This window comes from Berghia stephanieae, unplaced genomic scaffold, assembly GCF_034508935.2.
Source record: "Berghia stephanieae isolate SIO BIC M18660-M18661 unplaced genomic scaffold, UCSD_Bste_1.3 scaffold2866, whole genome shotgun sequence".
In the NCBI taxonomy this organism is placed as follows: domain Eukaryota; kingdom Metazoa; phylum Mollusca; class Gastropoda; order Nudibranchia; family Aeolidiidae; genus Berghia; species Berghia stephanieae.
In genome coordinates this window covers 1-6,162 of record NW_027624029.1, presented here as the reverse complement: position 1 = coordinate 6,162, position 6,162 = coordinate 1, and the positions used below count along the sequence as shown (strand labels likewise).

At 37.0% G+C, this 6,162-nt stretch overlaps 1 pseudogene; it reads left to right on the top strand.

Moving 5' to 3' along the window:
• Window positions 1–3,192: 3,192 nt before the first annotated feature.
• Window positions 3,193–4,542, top strand: LOC144961527 (uncharacterized; annotated as a pseudogene).
• The last annotated feature ends 1,620 nt before the right edge of the window (window positions 4,543–6,162 follow it).

Genomic DNA, 6,162 nt, shown 5'->3' with positions numbered 1-6,162 from the left:
ATAAAAGTAATGATTTTCTTTGTTTAGAACCAAGATGGCCGCGTGATATCAGACTACTGAATCCAATTGTGTTGAAAATTGAGTCATAATTTCAAGTGATGAAAGGCTGGGAATTGACGTGTACATATATATGCAGGTCTGATATCCGAATCCAATACGCGTCAACAGTCGTAACGTCACTTCCCCCGTAATGACGCATGGTTACTTAGTAACTGGCTCTAAACTACCGGAACAATGGCGGACGCCCTTATGAAATATTCGCCGACGAGCATAAAAGCGTATCCAGAGGAAAAAAAACCATTATAAATCTGATCATGTTTTGACTTTTACACATTCTGATCACAAGAAAAAATGAAAAAGTTCTAGCCAGCATGAAGAATAAAAAAGTAAATATTTTCTTTGTTTAGAACCACGATGGCCGCCGTTGCTGGGCGACATGGCATCAGACTATTGAATCCAATTATAGGGTTTAACATTATTGTAATGGAAAATATCTTGCATCGTTTTTTTTTTTTTTTTTTTTTGGTTTTTGAGATTTCCATTACAACAATGAAACCCATAAGGAATTGGGTTATCAGACCTGCAAATAAATGCACGTCGATCTCAAGGTAAGACCTCATAAACTCAGACTTCCGGCTCTCTGGTCAATACATATATATAGATAGTATGTGCTTGGCCAGCAGCGTGGCGTATTGACGGCATATGGTGGTGTCATGATTAGAGAAGAAAAAAAAATTGTAAAACAGTGAACACGATTAAGAGGAGAGAGCACATGTTAAAAACTCTCTTTTTTGGAAGGGTGGGGGGAGGGTCGATGGTTTCTACGAGTGTACAAAACTCACAAAAACACATAATTCATGAAAAACAAGCCACAACACTGAGATACAAGTCCGTGTTGAAAAAGGTCTTTGTGAATTATTCTTTGTCCACCATTTAAAGGATTGGATTTGGTTGATAATGCAATCAATATGTGATAAATGTAAATCAAAAGAGTTTAGTACTTGTAAAGAAAATCTGCACGGCGATGTTTCATCTCTGCAATCTTTTTATAATTTGTTTATTGAAATCTGGAATCGCATCTATTTCAGCTTTGTGAATTGACAAAATCATTAACGAATTTAACCGCTCCTGTGTCATTGAATTTTGCAAGAAATTTTTCACTCTTTAAGGGTGCTAAAACAACGTTCAGGAGGTCAAGAAATACGATGGAAGTGGTTAGGTCACTATATGATTTGTCAGTGTTTGTTGTATCTGTAAAAAGTAGACAATAAAAACAAAAGAAACGTTTGTTTTTTTTTAAACTAACTGTGAGCCATTCATGTCTGTCATACCATGTCACTGAAAAAGAGCGTTTTCGAGATTTCCACACCTGTGTTAATTCAAAATCAGTTGGTTGGTGAGGAACTATTCTTTTATTTCTAATATGTCATCTAGTGTCAATCTCCAACGGTCGGTGAAGTAAAGAGTCAACTTGATTCATTGCAATTCATTGTTTAACAAAACAAAAACTTCCAAAGTATATCTCAAATAATGGAATCAGTGGAATACGATTAATGGTTGCACAAGGAAAATGTAGATTCAAATCTTAAAGCATCACAAAGAAAAAATCACTCCACTTAAGTACTTAAGAAATCTAAAAACACACCAAATATAACTGTTGACAGTCTTCGGTTTCTTTCTCTGACTGACACAAATACACCACACACACACAACCACACACACAAATAAACACTCATACACACGTAACCATCAACCTCGGCACTACAAGCAAGAAAATGTTGGTAAATTCGTCCACCAATGCTTCGTTGCAAGAATTACTTTATTCAATAATCGTGAAAAAGAGGTGGGGGGATTTTGATATGTCATATTTTAAAGTTTTATGTTGTTTTTCTTTGCTGCTTACAAATAAACTTGACAATGATCAGTGTTTTTTGACAGTTAATGTAATATTTTGGATGGCCGAAGTTACCCTAATTATGACGTAAATGGTGTAACATTGACCACCCCCCCCCCCCCCAGTCCACGGTGGAGCTCTCAGTCCTGGCACAAGTCGAGGGGTTTTCCGCTATTTGAAGATAGTATAATTCGACCCAGTTTCTCGCTCAATCAGCTGTAGCGATACTAAAGGATAGAGCATTAACTGGAGCTTGGATTGCTTTGCACCACGGTGTTGATTCCGTCACTAAATCGCGCAGTGATGTCACCAACACACGAGTCGGCGCAGTGCGTGATTCGGAATCTTGAATAGAGTGGAGACTAAAAAGGCAGTATGTTGTTGGCGAGTTGGCGAAAGACAATAGGAATTAAAATTTCTCAGTTTTATTTTTAATTAATTATGCTGTTAATGAATTTAAAAAAAAATGGATGGTGCCTGGCACATTCGATCCAATTGCCCCACGCACTGTGCTTGACTAGAAGCTCACACATTGCCATCCGGAAGTAAACGGAGCGATACACAAAACTATGTGTAACCATGAACTTTTATAGCCTGGGTCATACAATTTAGTGAGAATTACTCATAAACATGGATGGCAAAAAACAAAAACAAAACATTAACAAAGACTTAGTGACGTCACTTCGTTTATCTATAAGTAATTCCCGATATTGGTATAAAAAAAATCAATTTATTATTATTTTATTTTTATTATTATTATTATTTATATTATTATTATTTATTATTATTATTATTATTATTATTTGCAATGGGCTCATTGTTGTATTGGAACACTCTCTCAAACCAAGGCAAAACATGTCTTTACACATCGTTAAAAGAATTCATAATTTCGTTCACTATCAAAGCTTCACGTCCGATTGAATGTTTGAGTTAAAACAAATTCATAATTTCGTTTCAGATATCAAAGCTTCACCTCAGATTGAAGGATTGAGTTAAACAAATTCATAATTTCGTTCAGCTATCAAAGCTTCACGTCCGATTGAAGGATTGAAGTTAAAACAAATTCATAATTTCGTTCAGATATCAAAGCTTCACCTCAGATTGAAGGATTGAACGTTAAACAAATTCATAATTTCGTTCGCTATCAAAGCTTCACGTCTCCGATTGAAGGATTGAAGTTAAAACAAATTCATAATTTCGTTCAGATATCAAAGCTTCACATCGTATTGAAGGGATGCTTGGTACAGTATTAACAATAATTAACTGTTTTTCAAATTTTATTCTGTTTTCAGGTTCAAATGGCTACAATTTTCCGAACGGCCTCCATCTGGCTGAAAGCCGCCATCATTTGCATGGCACTTGGCTTTATTCTCTTCATTATTGGCTTTGCTACAAACTCTTGGATGGTTTACCCTCGTTCCGACGGCGACTCCAATGGCCTTTGGGAATACACTGTTTGTGATAGAACGTCGTGTGCAAGCGCCAAACACAGGGCGCTGAACGGTAAGCATGCTGTATAATGAGTGTAATGATAGCACACCAGACGATTCTTAATACTTTTTTTTTGGATTTTTTTTTTTTGACGTTACTTCACTCGTAATGACGCATATACTGGTTCTAAACAATCGGAAACAATGGCGGACGCCATTATCTCCATCTACCGCCTTGCCCTTATGAAATACTTCTCCAACGAGCATAAAAGTGTATCCAGAGAGAAAAAACACTATAAATCTGATCATGTTTGACTTGTATACATTCTGATCACATGACATGTGAAAAAGTTCGAGCCAGCATGAAGAATAAAAGTCCAGATTTTCTTTGTTTAGAACCAAAACTGCTCGTTGCTGGGCGGACGTGACATCAGGACTATTGAATCATATTTCGGACTCCGGACGTGTTCCCAACCGCTGCACGAGCTTGCGAGTGCGCGATAGGAACACAATTCGAATTTCAAAGCACAAGAGTGCAAGAAATCTTTTATCAATGACTCAACTATGCGCCACTCAGAGTGGAACTTAACCCGCTACCTTCAGGTCCGAAGGCTTGTGTCTTACCACAACTACAAGATCACATAGCGTATTGCCACCTGATCAAAATCATCATCGTTTGCTTTTGTTATAAGAGGAGACACCGTATCGCTATGTGCGGCTGTGGGGTTTTGTGGTTTGACACTCGCTTTCGGATCGGAAGGTACTGGGTTCGAGCCTCGCTCGGCGCATAGTTGAGTCCTTGGAATAGGCTCTTAAATTAAATTATCTCACCCTATTCGTGAGTAAATGAGAAACCTTGTCGTTAACAGCGTTGTCTCTGTCGGAAAAAAAATGTAATATCGCCTAACAGACGTCATGTCTCGTTCTACATGTTACGTGTTGCTATTGGTCTGGGACTTTTGTAAATCGCTTTGAGTTCATTTTAGGGGATATTACGCTATATAAAAGTTCAAGTTTTTAAAAAGACATTAACACACACAACAATATTGTCTTCATATTTTTTCCCGCAGACTACCACCGTGCCATCCAAGCGATGGAATGCTTGGGCCTAATCGGACTTGTTTTGGCTTTTGTAACCCTCTTGCTGTACATGGCGTTGGACTCTTGCCGGAAAAGGGGACTTCCTTCATGCCACATTTGGTTTCACCTTTGCGGGCCGTAAGAATGATTCACTTTCATTTTTCTTTCATCGTTTACTTTTACCAAAAAACGATAGATAAAGACCTGAACAAGTGTGTATGAAAGTGCCAGGCAAAGCTAAGAAGAAAAATTACACGAAAAAAACCCAAACAAAAAGCAAAAAACATCCCAATAATCAGTATCCTCGACTGGGGATCGAACCTTAGCCCTGATTCCCGGGGCAGATGTGCTTACCATTGCCATTTTGTATTGTGGTTGCACGTCTGACCAGTAGGCCAATCATCTTCTTCGAAAAAATACAGCAGATGCAGATTCTTAAAATTATGTTACTTCCGCCGATTTCAGTGATGAAAGTTCCCCTGACGCAAAACATTTGCAAACAATTGCGATTAATTTCCTAAAAAAACCATAAATTTGTTCATGCAAGAGAAAGGTATTTTTTTTGTTTTAAGGGTTTCACGGCGCTTGCAACAAATTAAGGTCATATCAGCGCCTGTTAAAAAGGAAGAAAATGAGTTAGTAAAAGAACTTATTATTTTGATTAATTATCTTTCCGTTCTACACAGCTATCAATTTAAAAGGGGAAAAATATCGTCTTTTTTTTTAATGTTTTTAAAAAAATTTTTTTTTTTTTTATCCTGACAAAACTCGAAAATTTGCAAAAAAAAACTGCAGATTTTGCGGCCCCCAATGCAAAATCAGTGTTGTTTTGCGATTTTTTGCGGCCGCAAATGATGCCAAAAAACAAAACAAAAACGGCCATGCCAGAGAGATTCCAGTCCGGAAGAACTTTTGCATGGGGCTATTGGTCTTGTAGTATAACAATCGCTTTTGGATCGGAAGGTCCCGAGGCGGGCCTCGCTCGTCGCTGGTTGAGTAGTTTCTTGGGGTTTTTACTCGCCGTACTCAGTTGTGAATTGAGTACCTGGCCGTTTAAAAGCATTGTCTCTTTCTGAAAAAAGCAAGCAGGCGTATGGCACGTCCTAACATGGTAAGTGTTACTGTTGGTCAGGGTCCCTTTTAAGTTAAAGCGCTTTGGGCACGTTTAGAGGGTGGCAGCGTGGCCCAGCGGTCGATCTTTGCTTCGTACCTGAAGGTACCGAGTTCGTTTACCGCCCGAGCTGCGCTGTGTGGCCTTGATCAAGTCACCTCGCCCGAGATCAATTTGCGGCGCTGGAACTGAAGGCTTACGCCTGGGTTATTCCAAATCTTCCATTGGAAGAGACCTAGAAAAAATGTCCCATATGGGATGAATAAAGGGATTTTACATTAATAATTATATTTAAAAACAAGATAAACAATCTTAATAAACTTATTTATTTTGATTTTTTATTATATTATATATATTATATATTTCTTAACAACACCTACTATTTACTATATTATATATAATATATATATATTTATATATATATATAAATTTTTATTTTTCTATTTTTTTTTTTTTTTATTTTTTTTTTTTTTTTTTTTTTTTTTTTATTTTTTTTTTTTAAATTTGTGCTTGATAAAATTTAATTTAAGTTTTTTATTAAATTTTTTTTTTTTTTCATTATTTGGCTGCTTCCCAAAAAAATGTTTCAAATTTACCGTTCCTTTTCAGTGGCGTTTTTCTATCTTGGATTTGCCCGTTCGGTTTTC